The sequence below is a fragment of the Gopherus evgoodei genome, chromosome 1, assembly GCF_007399415.2.
Source record: "Gopherus evgoodei ecotype Sinaloan lineage chromosome 1, rGopEvg1_v1.p, whole genome shotgun sequence".
Lineage (NCBI taxonomy): Eukaryota > Metazoa > Chordata > Testudines > Testudinidae > Gopherus > Gopherus evgoodei.
The window spans coordinates 59,910,361-59,930,395 of record NC_044322.1 but is presented as its reverse complement, the minus strand read 5'-3'; the positions used below and the strand labels follow the sequence as shown (position 1 = coordinate 59,930,395).

General features: G+C 39.1%; 1 protein-coding gene across 1 annotated transcript in view; it reads left to right on the top strand.

Moving 5' to 3' along the window:
• The first annotated feature begins 10,094 nt into the window (after positions 1–10,094).
• The window catches only part of DGKH (diacylglycerol kinase eta), a 135,991-nt gene continuing 126,050 nt past the window's right edge, over positions 10,095–20,035 (top strand). Inside the window, exons 1-2 of the mRNA XM_030565839.1 lie at positions 10,095–10,205; positions 11,774–11,854. The gene's annotated coding sequence lies outside the window, so the exon portion shown is untranslated. The remainder of the gene's footprint in view (positions 10,206–11,773; positions 11,855–20,035) is intronic.

The window sequence follows — 20,035 nt, the reverse complement described above, 5'->3', positions numbered from 1 at the left end:
TGTTTTAATGGAAAAAACAGACATCATGCTACTTAAAACTTAAAATGAAAAGTGCATATTTAACTGCACAACTCACAGTAAGAGTGAATAATTACAATATCTTTATTGCAGTGAAGATAATTGAATAGTCCTATTCTTACGTTTGTTATTCTAATTTAATTACACTAGCTCCCAAGTGATCGGTAATTTAATTACACTAGCTCCCAAGTGATCGGTGGACTTTTCATATCAGAGTGCCTGAGGAGTTCTATAGCAAAACAGGAAATACAACAGAAGAAAAACATTTAAAGAGAAAACACTCTTTTAAAACAAATTGTGTGTGTGGTGGGAGGAGAACACACAAGGTGCAGTGATGGAGAAAGAGGATGCACACAGTTAATAATGGTGGTAATCACAGGGGCTAATGAAAATAACTTTAGGTAAAAACTCTTAAGGTAATGCTTAAAAGTGGAGAGAGGTCATGGGAAAGAGAGTCCCTCGCTCTAGGGCCCTCTGAAGCAGAGGCAATCTTGTTAGCTTAAAAACATACATAATATCTGTCAAGCTGTCCTCCAGTGGCTCAAGAGCGTGAATACCTGTCCAAGACTGTTCAGAAGCAGGTCACAAACTCCAAATTGATTGTGAGTTCTATACTTAGATATCGCCAATTATCAAGTGAAAAAACTCTTCAAGCAATATGGAGGCACAGACAGTCCCTTGTGTATCTTACCACCCAGTTAAGCTTACCTTACACCAAACATCTCAGCAATATTCAGATTACTACCAGTCCCAAAGACCAGACACTTACCCTCGGTCAGTTACATCTGAGATCTCACACCAAAGACAATCCTATAATAAACTATCTAAAGATTTAGTAACTAGGAAAAGAAAATGAGGGAGTGGAGCTTTTTGTACTAGTTGGAGTTTCCTGAGTGCTGTAGGTTTCATTTCCAGGTATATTGTGTTGTATTTGTTCAGCCGAGAAGTGACAAAGGTGTGAATAAATGAGGCCAAATGTTTCTCCACCAGGATGGGATGAAGTCTCCTAGCTAATTGATGATGGTAGAAAGCATTTAGTCATGGCCATTGTGATGTGAGAGCTCAGCGTCAGGGAGTAATCCGAGAGTACACCCAAACTGCAGACTGAATTGACCAATTGTGGATGTGACCCTTCAATCAAAGGAGATAGCATTATGGCTGCAAATCCTCAAAATACTTTTCTCTGCCCATGAGGATCACCTCTGTTTTGCTCTGGTTCAGATTCAGCTATCTGTTCTTCATCCATGAGTTCATCTCGTTCAAGCTCTGAGACCGCTTAGTGGTAGCAGTATGGTCGTTTGTGATGCAAGGTAGAGATATAGGTCAGCTAGGGTTGTTGGCAGTCGAGTCCATGTCATCTGACCAAGTCACCCGGTGGTTGCATGTAGATGTTGCAGAGGACTGGAGAGAATTGATTCTTGTGAGTGTCCAGAGTCCTCTTATCCTCAGTAGGTCTGGCAGAGTTCCAGTAGCCAGAAGCCCCAAGCACCTGGACCTCCCACGGTGGTGCTAAGAGTGTTGATCTGTTATCTTCACTGACTGTCAGCTACTGAATTGTTCTGTTCTCTTTTTAAGCTCCTCCTCCAGCACATATATGCTTTTCAGGTGCGGGGGTTGGGGTGGCCTGGGCCTTAAATAGCACTTAACTTCTTCCTTTTCGGTGTGGGGTTGTACACCCCTCACAGCTGGCAATAACACCACCACCATGAGGTAAGGAAGTATTATCCTCACTTTGCAGATTGGGAGTCAAAGCACAGAGAATGAGTGATTTACCTACAGTGACACAGAAAGTCTATAAATGAACTGAGAAAAGAGTCCAGTCTTCTGAATACCCATCGGTGCTTTTGTTCTCTTAATGAGAATCAAGCTGTAGCTGGAAATAAGGAGTAGAGCCTGTACAATGTAACAAGTCAGCTCCCCACAGATCACTGGCAAGTAGAGCTGATGGGGAATTTTGCATCAAAATTTTTCTTTTGGGGTCAGAAACTGCTGATTCATCAAAACTTTTGTTGGGAAAGTTTCTTGAGTCCAAGCTGAAATTTCAGAGCAAGAGAGAAAGGAAAAAAAAAACAAAAAAAACCCCCTAGCATAGCCAATAGCCTTTGGTGGTTAGTGAACTCACCTGAGATGTCGGGGAGACAGGTTAAAGTCTCTTCTCTGCCTATGAATATGTAATAAATCCATGCATTGAATTGGGCAGAATAAGAACTTGAACCTGGGTCTCCCATATCCCTGGTTGTGCCCTAACCAAGTGGCTTGAGAATCCATATCTCTTTGTCACAAGGAATATTTAATTATTTATATAAAGTGGAACAGCTCCAACAGGAGAGATCTAGAGAGTCTGACTGTTTAGCTCAGTGGGTTCACCACAGGGTTTGATCCTATATCTCCCTCATCCCAGGTGAGTGCCCTACCCACTGGGCTATTGACTATTCTGGGCTGGTCCTTATCTTGTTTTTTGTGAAAAATTTCTAACGGTCTTGGTCTTATCCCAGTGTGGAACAAAAACAAATCTTCAAACCTCTAAATTTTTCATAACCCAGAATAATTTTTTTTGTATTGCCCTACCAGCAAGTGCTCTGTCGATCACAGTTTAAGAGCCATTGGTTTACACCATATCTTCACAAAACTGCATGGTATAAAGGCATCTTTTGAAGCTAAATCAAACATTTTAATAAAATATGAAAAGCCTGATCCAGTCCCCAGGATGCCAGATTACATAAATCATGAAAATTTAAAAGACAGTAGGCACGGTCCATAATTTTTCAGCTTTATCTGGAGTCAGTTGCTATAAACTGCTTTTTCCATGTTGCATGGTTCCCTGGCGCACACTTACCATAGTCATCAATTAGATTGCTGCTTTTCACACTTAAAAATATGGATTTCTGGGCAGTGAACAATGAATTAGAGAGTAATCTTTTTTTTTCACCACTGAGATCTGCTGGAAAGAGGTGCCCTGTCCAAGGAGTTATTGTGGATGAAAGGTTTCATTGAACTGGCTAATCTAACAGCATATGTATTAAACTTGTTGGGGAATAGTTAGAAAACTGAATTCAAAATATGTCATAAGTAACCAGAATTTCCCACACCTTCTAGTAAAGTGGAGTGAAGTCAATATAAACTTGGAATGCAATGAAACCAATGAATTATTTTAAACTGTATAATCTGTAACTCAAAAGGAAATGCTCTAAAAGTAGGCCTGGCAGAATTCAATTTTTGTGTTTTAATTTTGATGGATAATATCTCTGTTCATTTTAAAGCATTTTTTATTTTTATCAATGTACATTTTCATAGTTGCAGGAATTATGGAGGTGGGTCTGACAGTAGTTATCTAATGGCATTAGATGCTGAGATTCACATATTTAACACTTGATAACTATTAGAACACAAATTGTCAACATCAGATGTCAAAATATACTCAGTAAGTGTTCTTAAACTCTAAGTTCTGAGGCAGCATTTTTCTTAGTTTGCTTATCTGTATATTTTGATGATTATCCATGGAAATAGCTTTTGGTCAGTTTGTATGTGTATGCTGAAATCAACATTTACTGACATTTACCAATAAATAGCTAATCCTTTCAGGCCTATCTATAAAGTCTCAAAGATACCTAGCACTTTAATGTGTCAACTAACAGGCATTTGATAAACTAGAGTTATGATATGAGCTGCAGTTTGTTATAACACCTGTTGTTGACTTACACAGACTTAAAGCTATTAAAATATCAGAAACAATATGGTATAACAACAGATCATTTTGTAACCAAAATTGTTTGGAAAGCCTTTACTAATGGAGGGGTATAGTACTGATGCATGTTTAGGTTCTTCAGAAAAGTCAGTAAATATTAAGATTCTGGGAATGCTCTCCTATCACTTTATAGGTCTTCACAACATTTATATTGTCCAAAAGTTCAGTATTTTCACAAATGTTGATAACATTTAGTGGATTTGATAGCCAGAAATAACAGCCTGCTTTCTACTGAGTACAACTACTTAGAGTTGTGTCTTAATCAGTGGAATTTGTTAGTGTCCTTAAAAGGAGAAAACCAACAAAGTAATATAAATGAAAAATTGAATATTTGTTGAGACAGACCTAATTATAAGATTGATTTTATTGTAATTTTTGTTTATACTTTCTTTCAAAGAATGATTTGAATTGAAAGTGTGCAGCAGTGTTAATGTGCCTCTCTGCGGCAATGCTCTTGTTACGTCCTTTAGTAAGGGATGATTGCTGCTGTTTACATTTTAAAGGTGTTATACCATTACCCTAGAACCACAGACACTATTTACTCTCCCCTGTGGAATTGTAATGGAATTTTTGCATTTTGCTTGTGGGAGGCATCTTCTCTTGAGTAGTTTTAGTAGCTTGTGTTATTTTATAGTTATACCTACATGTACTTTATGGAACAACAAGATCTTTGAGTGCCTACCCTGCAGCCATTGAAGACAATAGCAACACTGCCATAGGCTTCACTTGGATTAAGTCCAGCATGACTTATTAAAATTAGCCTAATCAGCAGTGTAATTTGATTGTATCTCTGGAAAAAGTCATACACATTTCTGTAATTTTGCAATTTTGATTTTCTGATGTATGTGGTATTTACATTCTGCTCTTCTGCCTGGAAAGAGTCATTTTACCCATTTTAAACCTTTTAACTCAGAACTAGTGAAACTAAAATGAACAAAAGGTGATAGTCATTAATTCAGGGGTGGGCAAACTTTTTGGCCCAAGGGCCCCATTGGGGTTGCAAAACTGTATGGAGGGCTGGGTAGGGAAAGCTGTGCCTCGCAAAACAGCCTGGCCTCTGCCCCCATCTGACCCCTCCCACTTCCCGCCCCCTGACTGCCCCTCTAAGAACCCCTGACCCATCCAACTCCCCCTGCTCCCAGTCCCCTGACTGCTCTGACCCCTATTCACACTCCCGCCCCTTGACAGCCCCCCCCCGGACCCCACGCTTATCCACCCCTCCCGCCCCTTATCCAGCCCCTCAGCTCTGGCCCCCATACCATGCCGCTCAGAGCAGCATGTCTGGCAGCCGTGCTGCCTGGCTGGAGCCAGACACACTGCCACGCTGCTTGGCAGGAGCGTGCAACCCTGCTGCCCAGAGCGCTGCCCGTGTGGCGGCATGGCTGTGGGGGAGGGAGGGCAGCGGGGGGGTTGGGAAGGGCCTAGCCTCTCTGGCTGGGATCTCAAGGGCTCGGCAGGATGGTCCTGCCGGCCGGATGTGGCCTGCGGGCTGTACTTTGCCCACCTCTGCATTAATTTCAGTTTGCTGAGCGTACAGCCAAGTTCATTGATAACTAAAGGAAAATTTCATTGTACTGGCTATTTTATTCGTGAGTATTTGCTCTGTCCCTAAATTTTTAGTTTTTAGTTTTTAGTTTGTGTGCAAATTTTTATAGTGACCGTGTATAATTGAATACACAAGCTGTCATGGGGGAAGCTGGAGGTTTTAGCAGTTGAGTGGGAGACAGAACTTTTGGCAAGCATCGCAGTGCGGGCTTGTGAGATGCACCCATTAACTGGATGCTTCTGCCAAATTACAGCAGTGAAGTAGTTAACAATATTGACAATTGTTTCCATTTTGCTTCAGAGTTAATATTCTGCTGAGGTGAATGGGTCAGTTTGTGGCTCTTTGATTTTTCTTGTCTGAAGACTCCAGGAGACATTATTACTGCTTTGGTTTCTGCTCCATTTGTAACTGAAGGTTTTCCTCTCAACTCTGGGGGTTAGCAATGTGATCTATATATGACCCAAGGAACTCTTAATGCCAGCTGGCAGATGGGTTAGTGGGTTCATCAAAAGAATGTCATGGAAGTCTCTAATGAAAGCCTGTATCACACAGGTCGTCATATACATTGCAAAGCATATGGAGTTATGTATACACACTGAAAATTATGTTCTTAAGGTCTGTGACTAGAGACTGGTCACGAGAATGGTGTAAAGCAGGTTTTCTTTCAGGCAAGAAATGGGTGTCTGTTTGTTTAGGTGTAAATTAAGGACCGTATGGTTCAAAATGGGTATCTATTCACAGCGTGAGCCAAATGCTAATGAAGGATTGTGAAATCTTCAAAGAGAGGAAATTTAGAGGAAGAAGCGAACCAGTAAGGACAATGACCTTTAGGTGAAATAACTAAGAAGTATGGAGGTGTGGGGGGGGGACAGATAGCTAAGTGGTTTGATCATTGGCCTGCTAAACCCAGGGTTGTGAGTTCAATCTTTGAGGGGACCACTTAGGGATCTGGGGCAAAATCAGTACTTGGTCCTGCTAGTGAAGGCAGGGGGCTAGACTCAAGGTCCCTTCCAGTTCTTGGAGATAGGATATCTCCATTATTTATTTATACCCTTATTCCTTTAATCTGTGAGGCCAAGCTGCCAGCAGGCTTGATTTTATGAAAAGGGATCTCAGCCAAATTGGTTGAAAATGCTGGGAAAAGTACTTCGGGTATATTGTATATATTGTAGGAGATTGGGCAGTGCCTTTTAATTAAGTTTAGGTTCTAGAAAGCATGTTATGATTTTGTTTTATGTGTAACCATTTGTTTCCAATATTCTTACTTTCTATCATTTGAATCACTATTCTTTGATGATAAACTATGGGCTTGTCTACACTTACTAATGAAGACACTACCAACACTGACGAGAGAGCGTCTTCCATTGGTGTAGATACTCCACCTCCCCAAGAGGTGACTTCTGAGCTGAATCTTGTAAACAGAAGGGTGTTTTTCCTTTGGGAGTAGTGTATCTGAGAGTTCTGTGTGCGTTCAATGGAATGGGCTGAGCAGTCCAGAGGGACCCTCAGAGGACTCAGTGGTTGGTGTGTATCTATTGCTAATCTTTGCAGAGAGAATTAGGGCTGTGAAGGCATGGAAGGTCAGTCTTGTCTTGCCAGAGGCTGGTGGTTTTAGAGAGCTGATCCATAGCAGCCACAGGCAAGACTTCCTGATGCTAAGGGCAGGTGGTGGGGATGTGCCTCACAACCCCAGGAAGTATCGCACTGTAAAGGTTAGATTTTTGGACCAACGTAGGGGCACAATCAGAATTTTCCTGAGGAGGTGGCCCAGGTAATCTTCCAAGTAGCAGAGATCACTACCAAAAATGTATGGAGATAAAAGTCTGCATTTGTACATGTTACACAAAATATTAAAGCCCATGTGTTCCAAGATTGCACCACACTGACCTGTGGGGCTTGCTGATCAACATACAACCAAGAGCTGCACACCTCTGTGAATTCAGTGCTCTCAATTTCATTTTCAGCAGCATCCCATTTTGTGCATGCATTGGGTTCCAGGAGGCACCCACATATGTAAGTTGTTTCCCCCCCTTCGCACTGCTGCACAGCATATATATATCCTTGCCAAGCCACCACCTCTTCTTCTGGAGCATGCCTGGAAGCAGAAGAGATTGAGGAGGTAGCTTGAAGAGAGGGCAGCCCAGGGTTCTGGAAAACAGGGAGCTAGGGTTGGAGCCACAGGAAAAGCTGCTGCCCCCTCTCCAGGCCCTGCTGTTTGCTGACAGCTTCAATCACTACTTCTTCCTCATCTCCCAGGACTGGTCCCAAGTGAGAGAGACCAGCCAAGACCTCTCCGTCTCTCTCTATAATGACCTACCATTAAGGCTAAGATTTTGTCACAGATATTTTTAATAAAAGTCACTGGCAATAATGAAAAATTCATGGAAGCTCGTGACTTGTCCCTGACTTTTACTAAAAATATCCATGTCAAAATGGGGAGCCTGGGTAGTGGTGGGCAAGCTTGAAACTCCAGGGTCCCCCTCCACTGGTGGTTTGGAACTGCGGGGCTTCCCCTTGCTGCCTGTGGTAGCCGGGAGTGGTGGGGGGCTCTTGTCGCCTGGAGCGGCCAGGGTACCCCACAGCTCCCTGGCTCCGCAGGCAGCAGGGGACCCTGCAGCTCCCAGCCAGCACTGGCTGAAATCATGGACATCTTTGACGTCCATGACTAAATCATAGCTTTACGTATCATCTATTGCCAAGCAAGTGAAGGTCTGGGCTTACTGCATCCCTGGAGCAAAGTTCTGTAGAAAGGGTTGGATTTTGTACCAGTGGAACTGGATGATGCAAGTACTCTGCTCTCAGTAGTGTATGTCTGTTGATGAAAGCATTTACACTGTACACGAATGAAAGTATATTACCTGACTATTTTAAATTAATAAGAACATTTATTATCAGGATCTGTTGTAATAGCTACATATGCAAAAAAAAAATATGCTATAGTGGTTAAATGGTTTTTCACCTCCAACTTTAGAAGGATTTTTTTTTTGAGAAAATAACTTTCTCATAGTTAAAATGGGAGTTTAAAAGATTTGTCACAGAGTTTTGATTAATCGTTTACGATTCCGGAGCCATTTAATGGACAACACAATCCCCTGGTTACATTAAACATGTGGAGTGTTTGTGCGATATTATTAGTGCTCTAAAAGGGTGAGAGAGAGCCATAATAATGCCTGTTTTTGTAGAAATGACATTAAAGATTTAATTTAATCTTCAGGAAAACTGTGTGTTTTTTAAAGTCTAGAAAAATAAATAGGCCAACAGATTTATGTTCTTTCTATAGATTTTAAATTCATGTATCTCCTTCATGAAAAAGGTTTTTAATGTACATTCTGATCTTCCCATAATGTATGCCATTTATATCATAACATACATTTAGATTTTTCCACTTTCAGGATAATATTAAGATAAGTGCCAGTGCCCGTTATGTATTTAAAGAGGGAATTAGGATCATTGGATACAGAGGTTAAATTGTATGGAACTCATTTCTGTATTATTCTCGCTTTTGAACTGTGTTACATATACATAAATCATATGCATGTAATTCATGTGCACCATGAAAATTTCAAAGAGGGGTACAAAACACAAGTACAGTATGGCTATAACAAACAAAACCAAAACTGGTGTGTGTGCCTGTGACTACTGTTGACTGAATTGTTAACAAATTAAATCCATTACATCACGTGAAAATATTTTATCTTTGTTAGATATATTTTGGGGCATTTTATTAAAAAAACACTAAAGAATTTAGTACAGTAGCCATCCTATGGATACATTTAATAATTGTTTCACATTCATCAATGGGAAATAGTGGAACAAAAAGGTATATTTTCCTTTTTTCTTGTGAATGTATTATGTTAAAATTAAGAAGAATTTGACATCCATTGAAAGAAGAATATGTCAGATACTCTTTGATTAAGCTTATAAGTGGTCCAGATCAACTTGTAAGTGAACTTTGCATCATGTTGTCTAGAAATTGCACTGTACTATGACATCGGCATCATGACATAATACAAAATGGAAATACCATGCTTCAGAGACCATTTCAGAGCAGAGAATCCAGACCCATAAGTATCTTTGTTTCCCTTTTAATAGTGTACTTCCAAAGAGAAATTTGTGTATTTAAGACTCTCAGTGATATAGGCCACTGTGCACAACTATATTATACCATTGAGTTGTAAAAACTCCTCCTATGAAATGTACATGGAGAGTGCTTAAAAATCAATGGTGTGATGAGGCCCGCAGATATTGCCAAAACATTTCTAAACACATTAATTTATTGTGCTTTTGACACTGTTCTTCCAAGTTTCAGTTGCTGTCTTCTTTTCCATTTTAATAGTTAGAAGAAAGGGGTAGCAAGAATAGAGATGCCACAGAGTAGGATCTGTATGCGCTTATATGGCATAGATAGCTAATATTTTTTTTCAGAATTGTGCAACTGCCAATCATTGCTCACCACAATATTGTGGTTTTGGAATTTAAATAGCAGTTTAATCTTCAGAATAGTTATTTGCATTTTCAGTGTATATCTCCATTGCTTTTTGAATGCGTACACAAAGTTAACATTTTGCCAGTATTCTCATTGTTAAAAATAATTGTGCATACTTTGATTGTCAAATGATAGAATCAATCATAATCTCATATACATGAATACAAATAAAAATAATGAATATCTTTATACAGAAAATTGTTTGCAAGGGTCTAAGAATTTTTTTATATAGTATATTTAGAAACTTGGATATTTGTACCAGGTCTGATGTAGTTAAATATTTTTTTTCTTGTTTTCAGACAAGTGTAAAGGAAGGGCTACTACTGAAGCAAACAAGTTCTTTTCAGAGGTGGAAAAAACGTTATTTCAAACTTCGAGGCCGTACCCTTTACTATGCGAAGGATTCAAAGGTAAAGATATAAGAGACTGCCTTATGGGAACGAATGCCTTATACTTGTACCACCAATTGTCTCTTAGGTTTATTAAAATTAGAACATCAATTTAAAATAACAGTGATTTGTTTTCACAACCAGTTTGCTATTTATAAAAATTAGTATACAAAAATAATTTGCAAAAGAAGACAGGTTACGTACACCTCTGAGTTTTAGGTATGGTGGTTTGTTTCTGTTCTTTTACCTTTTTAAAACAAATTAGTCAAATAATGTTAATAAACTGATTTCCATTTTTTTTTACTTAGGAAAATAAATTTTAAAAAGGAAAAAAACATTGGAGGGATATTGTTCAAGTTAAGCCTCAGAGTTCAAGCTATTACTGTCTGAAGGGCACTGTCCTGAAAGATACTTAAATGATTATACTAAATAATGATAGTCAGGAGTCATCCCTTGAAATGAATTTTTCAATGGAAAATTAAGTTCTGAAAAACTGAAATTTTCAGTGGGAAAATTTCATTTTCAGAAATTACTGTCCTTTCTGGTAGGAAAATCTAAATGAAATATTTCATTTCAGGTCAGTTTGATCCAAATGGAAATGTTTGTTTGTTGAACTGAACTGAAACGTTTAATTTCAAGTCAGTTTGTCATTAAGCTGCGTCTGCGTGAGCCCCCATGGTGCCTTCTGGGAGTGGCAGTTCAGGTGCTTCAGGCCCTCATTTGCTCCTATTGATTGGCTTCCTTGACCCCACTACATTTCCCATAATGCACTACAGTCTCCCCGGTGACTGAGCTGCATGGTGCATCAAAGGGGTCCCATAGATAAGAATGGGGGCATGAGTCACCCAAACTCAGCACAGATGTACAGTCGCTGCCCTGAAGAACTGACAACTTTAATTAACAAGACAGACAAGGGGTGGGAAAATGGCAGGATCATTCCTATATTACAGAGGGGAAACTGAGGCAGATCTGGGAATTAAATCCAGATCCCCTGCCATCCCAGTTATACCTGCCTCAACTGCAGGACCATCCTTAGTTAGGCTCCCTGCCATGAGCTGAATGTGTGTGTGTGTGTTTCTTTTTTACTCTCTTTTGTCCACAGCACAGGAAGGGAGGAGAGAGACATGACTGGAATTTTTGTACTGGTCATCAATGAGCTTCAGTGAGCCAGCAGATCCCATTTAACCCTTTCCCAGCCGACTTAATGCTGGCAACTAGGCTGTGATGTTTAAAGTAGACTCTGCCAGACTATTATATGTATCTTTCTTCTTTGACTCTATTATGGCATGTTTATGTGGTTCTCAAAGGCTAGATATAATATTGTAAATTTTCTCAAATTTTGAAATGAAGATTACTTTTTTGACTGGGATAAAATTCATTTTCAGCCCGCTTATGTTTTTGAATTTTCCTACTGATCGGATTGTTACATGGTTCCCTCTGAAAGGTGAAATTAGAAAGATTTATCTGCTTAGTAATTTTTCTACTTTTTTCATTTGATTCCTAAAACAATAGTGTGGAAGTGAAAGTGCAGTAGGGTAAGTGTGCTTAAAAGTGGTATTTAATGTGTTTGTGTTATTTTCCGTTCACAGTCTCTTATATTTGATGAAGTTGACCTGTCAGATGCCAGTGTAGCTGAATCAAGCACAAAAAACGTCAACAACAGCTTCACGGTATGGTGCCTTTATCATAACTGTAGCTTTGAAAGCTATAAAAAGACTGTAACTAAGACAATCAAGAATGCTCTCAATAAAGTTGTTTCTTATTTTCCTTTATATGGAAGTGTATTAATGAAATAGCCTGTAGTGTCTTGACAACATTATATTAACTGTTGATAATTCTGAACACAGTTTCATGCACATCTTTTATCAGCTTTTAATACATTTAATATTTGTTTCATAAAATGCTGATACAGAACATTAAAAAAATAGTGAAGGTGAATATCAACTGTCCTTATTTTCAATTATCTTTATTTTATGCTGTAGTTTATCTTTTAATGTGTCATATTCTTTTAAGTTAAATTTCCTGGATGATTATCACTGTGTGATTTTAATTCCCTATTCTTAAATTGATAATTCTGATCCTCAACTGTATTAAAATAATTGGGTTTTTTGCTAACCATGTTATTCTAGGTTGGTTTCAACCTCGCTGTCTTTGTACTTATACCTTATTTATACAGTGGCATATGAGTGAGGGCATTACAAGTTTATATAAATACATATCGGTGTTTTACACAAAAACCTAGAATTATGTCTTCTTTTCACGCTCCTAAGGGAAGGCTGAATGTTTTGTAAATGTTTTAAATTATTTTATTATGGAAATAAGTGATAAAGATCAGTCTGTTATGTCCCTGTCACCCCGCCCCTGCAAGTGGTGAGGTTTTGTGAACATTTTTAACTCTCATGGAAAGGGGTTTTAAAGCCAAAGACTAGCTGCCAAGAAGACACTGAGTGAAATCCTGCTCCATGAAATCAATGGAAATTCTACCATTGACTTAAGTGGTACACCTCCACCCTGATATAACGTGACCTGGTATAGCATGAATTCGGATATAACGCAGTAAAGCAGTGCTCTGGGGGGGTGGGGCTGCACACTCCTGTGGATCAAAGCAAGTTCAATATAACACGGCTTCATCTATAACGTGGTAAGATTTTTTGGCTCCCGAGTACAGTGTTATATTGGGATAGAAGTGTACTAGGATTTCATCATCTTATCTGCAACTCCCACTGCTCTCAATCTAACTATTAACCTTTCCATTTTTCCTGAGGATTTTAGCATCCCAGGTGATCTTGGTCACATAGTAAGAGTCAATTTCTGAGGAGGTCCCATGCCTGCCTGATGACAGCTTTGCTGATGAAGACTCCAGAGACTCGCTCTTTCTGGTGTTCGATGAGTAGTTAATATAATCAGAGCAAGCGTGCTTTTATCAGCCTAGGTTGGAGGTCAGGTTGTTGCACTGACTAAAGTTTCTTTAGCATTTATAATTTCTTCCCAGATACAGTGATTTTCAATAACAAAGTCTGGATGACGAGATCCACATCTGGCAAGATAGTATGCGATCTTTCGGCTAGGGGCAGGTAGAAGAAGGCTGCCTTTTTGCTTTCTGGCTGTCTATTGTCAGTGAAGAGTCCAGAAAGCCCTCTTGGCTGCATGCCACTCTGATGACAGTGGGGCAGATGCCCCCTAGTGAGGGTGATGGAATGTTAGCTATTTTTTCATAGTGGTTTCCATTACCTATTTGAAATTCTACTTCCATCTTGCCTGTTTTTAGCTTTAGACAAGAACTATTTATCATTCCAGCATTGGGATAACTGAGGAATGATGAAGAAGTGTAGTCTACCTGTGTGAGCAGAAGTTCAAAGTTTCTTTGGCTATCTTTCATCAGTAGAAGAAAGGCATGGGTGTGTGTCTCAGTTAGTGGCCTAAATTTCTTTCAGTGTATCTAAGAATGCCTATGAGATGAATAGAGAGGGTTTTTTGTTGTTGTTGTGTTTTTTGAAAAAAGGATGTAATACTGTTTTTTCTGTTCTTGGCCATCATATCTTGAACTCCAGAGTGTCCATCTTTGATGTGAGTTGTCTTCTATGTGCTTTTCTTTTGGATTTCCTTACAGAGGTTGGTGCTGGATTCTAGAATAGGTTGGAGAATTCTGAAGGAAATTTGGTTTTTTACTTCATTTTTCAGGGCTTTTTTGAGAACCATGGAGATAGTGAAGAAGGTACTGGGGAAGATGTCTTTGAAGCCACAGTGTTGACAGCTGTGGATAGTGTATTATTTTCATATCTTACTAGGTCTTCCAGCCTGGGCAGAACTTTCGCTGAGAAATTTTATTTATTTATTTAAATTATATCTGGTCTGTTTCTTCTGGAGTGGACTATGCCATTTATTACCAACTCTCATCTCCTTCTTGGTCTTTTGTCTTCTCCCCTTGAGTTTGTGTGACATAGTCTGACAGCAGCAAAGCTCAGTGGGATAGCACATCTCTGTCCTGGTCCTTTGACTAATACTGAGGGTAGAGGTTCCAGAAACTCTTTGCCTTTCAGCACCTCTTCATAGGTAGTACTGAGAGCTTTCTTTTCTCTTCTTTCTTTGAGAAATAATGTATCCCAAACCGGTTTCATTATCTGTTTCTTTGGGTTATCTTCAGCTTTCCCCTGTAAGCATTTTGTTCACTAAAAATCTGCCAAGAAAGAAATAGATGATGTAGTTAACATGTTATTGATTCTCCATCCTAATGTGTGACACCCATTATTAACATAGGTTTATTTTGGGTGGAATAACCTGTGTCCTAATGGGTCACTGTGCTGCTGTCCAGTAATGATTGGGATGGGATAACTCTTTCCTGCCTCTTAGGAGAGGGAAATGCATCTTCATGAATATTTAGTAGTGTCAGTGAAATAGTAATTTAGTTTTATCTTTTTAAAATCCATTCTTATTTTAAATTTCAAACTTGCCATTTCACTTTAAAAAAACCAGCTTTCTATGGAAAGCTTTATATTCTCTCCCCTTCACTCCTTCTAGTCTTACATCTTTTTGGAGATAGGTGCATGTTGAGATTTTTAATACACTATAAGCACTATCCTTGGGAAGAACCCACATCCTAAAGTTAGACACAAAACAGCATTAAGGTTGGATTTATCTGAAATGTGCATATATTGCACATTTGTAGAATATTTTATGTGACTAAATGTTTTGTTTGTTCACGAGAAATACTTTCTCACCAAAACAAAGTGGGAGGAAAGGGAAGAGATTTGAAGGAAAATAAAATAAAATAAAAAGAAGCCAGCAAATAAAGCATGTAACATAACATCTATTTCAGTTTGTTCTTCATAATTATTTCTACCCATGAATATCTCAACCCTCAGACAAACCTCCTTTCTGACAAATAGTGCCTAGTGGACAGGTTTGTACTGATGAGCAGTGCAGTCCTCTCCTTTTTCAGTCTCTGAGGACCTGATGCAAAATCCACTGAAGTAAAGTAAAGGATTCCTAGGGTACGTCCAGACTACCTGCCATATCGACGGATAGCAATTGATTTATCTAGACGCGATATATCGATCCCTGAACGTGCTCCCCGTCAACTCCGGAACTCCACTGGAGCGAGTGGTGGTAGTGGAGTCAGTGGGGGAGCCGCGGACGTCAATCCCACGCGGTGAGGACGAGAGATAAGTCGGAATAAGATACTTTGACTTCAGCTACAGTATTCACGTAGCTGAAGTTGCGTATCTTATATCGACACCCCCCCCAACTCCCCAGTGTAGACCAGACCCTAGTGACTTCAGCAGGTTTTGAATCAGGTCCTAAGTGCCTATGTTGCTCCCTAAGTAGTCTGCTAAGCTTGTTTGGGTCCCCTCCCCCCAACACAGTGTACAGCCTCTGCCTCAGTGAGCTGTTTAGAAATGTGGGTGTCTTATACTCAGCAATTCAATAGCAATATTAGATTTCTACTTTGGAATACTACTTATTGTAGAGAATCTGTGGGCCCATGTACACTGAGAGTATAACTGTGTCAGTACATGGCTGTCTGATTAAATAAGAAGCACCCATATTTTAGTACCATTTTCTGTTTTTAGTGTGCATGGAACAGTGTGGTTCTATAGCCATTTTAGGGACTGGTCTTACAGCCTAGTTCCTAATCATAACATAATATGATCCTGTTCCTCAGCTCCATGCTATACTTGTGTTATCCTGTTCTACAAACAAAAAATGGTCACAATGTGGATATCCATAATTGTGCTGACATGGTTTGATAGTAGGATAATGCAATGAGCAAGCTGGACATGTTTCTCCATCGCCCTGCACAGTGTGTAGTAATTTGTGCCAGAGCAAAGTGTGTGCAAAACATTGCCAAATCACAATGGTGCAACATTTCACACCTGCTTTGAACTGGTCTAAATGCCTACATGAGATGCAGAGCAAAAGAAATCTAGTCCTGTTGGACTTAAAAGGACATATCAAATATTAAATAATGAAAAGGGGAGTGGTGGGGTTGAGAAACACTTCTTTGGATGTTTTAAAATTAAAAAAATATTTTCAGGGCTTCCATTTTCCTGGTCCATCTGTCTAATGTTAGTAAAGGTAATGACAGGAAGCGCAGGAATCCCCCTTTCCCCACCATGGTGGAATGGAACACCCAATAAGGCATTACCAAAAGTCTGGAAATGCCTTTACTGGGTAAAGAGGCATCTCTAGCTGTCATTTCAACACAAGCTGAGGAATGTAAAAGCACAAGCAGTTCCTTTTGTGGGGAGGATATTAGGGTGAATCAGACTCCTATACCCATAGCCAAATTGGAGATGTAACAGTGTCCAAATTCGCCTTTCTTTCCTTTGTATCTTAACTCTACTTGGATTTTTGAATGGGGGAAATAAGGGTGCCTCATACCTTTATTCAGGAAAATTACTTTATTATTGTGCAAATGACTCTTAATTCTGTTAGATATGGAAGCGTTTTCTCCAAGATGTGGCAGTGGGACTCTAATCAGTTGGAGCGTTTGAGGGGTATTGTGTGGGAATTATTTTCCATTGGCTCAAGTGGATATACTTAGTAGGAATCTTTCTACATTTAATTATTATGGTTCTAGGACAGGCAGGTCCAAATTAATATGAAGCTCCTCAAGATAACAAATATAACTGCTAAAAGAAATCTTTTTCAAGTTTTGACAATATAGCTTTTATCTTCAGTTTCTATCACTGTCTTGCCTTTTCATTAAAAAGAAGTACATTAAATAACTTCAAAACATTTAAAAATGCACATAAATATTAACCACATTTATTTTCAGTCATTTATCTACAGGTGTATGTAAAATGCTATGGTTACTGCAAATCCACCTGGCTTAGTGCAGTCATATGAAATGCACAGGCACCAGGTGATATAGCACCTATTTTTAGTCCTAATTGATGTTTGGAAAATTTTAGTTCTGATATCATCTGCCATAGCAGGTGTGACTGAAAGATGGTTAACAGTAGGGTATGAATTTTAGCTCTGAGCTGTTAAGTTGTACTTCTAACCCTCCTGCACATGCCCACAAAACCATAAATGCTCACTTCCTTTATCTCTTCTAAATCATCAAGTAATGAAAAAAACTTCAGTGGTTTAGTTCTGCTGGCTAATCACTTCTGTGGGTAATAAAGGAAATAATGAAACCATATTTTGGACCAATCTCTGCTAGGAACATATGAATTGCCACACTAGATCAGACCTATGGTCCAGTATCCTGCCTCTGACAGGGGCCACCACCAGATGCTTCAAAGGAAGGTGCAAGAAACTTTACAGTAGGTAGATATGGGATAATCTGCTCCTTTTGGAAGTCTTGTCCTTACCCTACATAGTTAGAAATTTGCTTGAGTCCTGAAGCAAGAGGTTGTATATCCCTTATAATTTGTTTTGTTTTATTTTTCTAGATATTTTGTTATCCAAATAGGTGTCTAATCTCTTTGAATTTTGCTAGTTTTTGGCTTCAATGACATTCTATGGCAAGGAGTTCCATAGTCTAATACTGTGTGAAAAAGTATTTCCTTTTATCAGTTTTGAATTTGCTGGGTTTCAGTTTAATTGAATAGTCCCTTCTTCCAGTGTTACAAAACAGGGAAAACAGAAGCTTCCAATCTACTCTTTCTAACTGGACTACTTATTATTTTCTATATTTCTGTCACCTCCCCTCTCATTTACCTACTTTCTAAGGTAAACATTCCCAGTCTTTTTTTCAGGTGAGAGGGTTTCCATGCCCCTGTGCATTCTCACCAGTCATCTCTGACCTCTTCAAATTCTGCAATATAATTTTTGAGGTGGGGTAACCACTACTGCACATAATACTCCAGATGATGGGAAACCACTGATTTATATAATGGGGTCATAATATTATTTTATCTCCCATTCTTTATGCATCCTAACATTTTGTTTGCTTTTTTGACGGCAACTGCACATTATACAGAGGCCTTCTTTGAACTGTTCAGTGATGCACGAGTGAGGTCCCTTTCCTCAGTTGATACAGTTAATTTAGATCCCTATAAGTTGTATGAATATTTTAAAAATTTCCCTCCAGTGTGCATTATTTTGCATTATCAACAATGTACTTCATCTGTTATCATGTTGTCCATTCACCTGGCTTGTTTAAGTCCCTCTGAAGTTCCTCAGTTTTCTCTGGGCTTGAATACTCAAAATAATTTGTCGTCTGAAAATGTAGCCACTTTTCAGACTGATCCACTTTTCAGATTGTTAGCAATGATATTAAACAACTCCAACAGTAGTACAGAACCTTGAGGCACGAGCTGTTAAATTTTTGCTGTGATGAAAGCTCACCATTTATTCCTGTTCCTTTGTTTTCTGTCTCTTAGGCAGGTTTTGATCCTTGACAATACTTTCTCTCTCATCTCATGATTACTTAGTTACTTCAGCAGCTTCTACTGCAAGCCTTTGTCAAAGGCCTTTTGAAAGCTAATAAATTATAGAATCATAGAAGTGTAGGACTGGAAGGGGCCTTAATAGGTCATCTAGTCCAGTCCCCTGCACTCAAGGCAGGACTACGTGATAACTAGACCATTCCTGACAGGTATTTGTCTAACTTGTTCTTAAAAACCTCCAGTGATGGCGATTCCACAACATCCCTAGCTAATTTGTTCTACTGCTTAGCTACTCTGACAGTTAGGAAGTTTTTTCTAATGTCCAATCTGAATGTTCCTTGCTGCAATTTAAGCCCTTTGCTTTTTGCCCTATCCTCAGGAGTTTAGGAGGACAATTTTTCACCCTCCTCCTTATAAAAACTTTTTATATCCTTGAAACTGTTATCATGTCCCCCCTCAATCTTCTCTTCTTCAAACTAAACACATCCAGTTTTTTCAATCTGTCCTCATAGGTCATGTTTTCTAGACCTTTAAACATTTTTGTTGCTCTCCTCTGGACTTTTTCCAATTTGTCTACATCAATTTTGAAATGTGCCCAGAACTGGACGCAATACTCCACCTGAGTAAAGTGGAAGAATAACTTCATATGTCTGGCTTACAATATTCCTGCTATTAACTTTCCCCCGTTATTGAGTAAAGGCCTACCCTGTCCTGGGTGTTCCTCTTGCTTCTAATGTATTTGTAGAATGTTTTCTTGTTATCTTTTATGTCTCTAGCTAGTTTACTTTCGTTTTGTGCCATGGCCTTTCTATTTTTGTCCCTACATGCTTGTGTTGTTTGTTTATATTAATCCTTCATAAATTGACCTAGTTTCCACTTTTTTCAGGACTCTTTTTTTCAGTTTCAGATCATTGAAGATCTCCGGGTTAAGCCAGCGTGTTCTCATGCTATACTTCCAATCTTTCCTGTGTAGTGAGGATAGTTTGTTCTTGTGCCCTTTGAAAAACTGCCAACAGTCTCGAAGTGTTTGTCCCCTTAAATTGCCCCCATGGGATCTTACCTACCAGCTCCCTGAGTCTGCTAAAGTCTGCCTTCTTGAAATTCATGATCTTTATGCTGCTGCTTCCCCTTCTACCATTCCTTAGAATAATAAACTCTATCATTTCATCATCACTTTCACCCTAGCTGCCATCCACTTTCAAATTTTCCAACCAGTTCCTCTATTTGTCAAAAATCAAATCTAGAACAGCCTCTCTCCTAGTTGCTTCCTCCACCTTCTGAAATAAAAAACTGTCTCCAATGTATTCCAAGAACCTGTTGGATAATCTGTCAGCTGGTTTCTCTTTTATCCAATAGTTTGACATATTCAAAGAATTCTGATAAGTTAGTGAGGTGTGATATTCTTTTGCAGAAGCTGTGCTGGTTAGATCTTTTCGTATTATGATCTTTACGGTGTTTTGTTATTCTATTTTTAATCATCATTTCGTCCTATTTACCTGGTATGAATGTAAA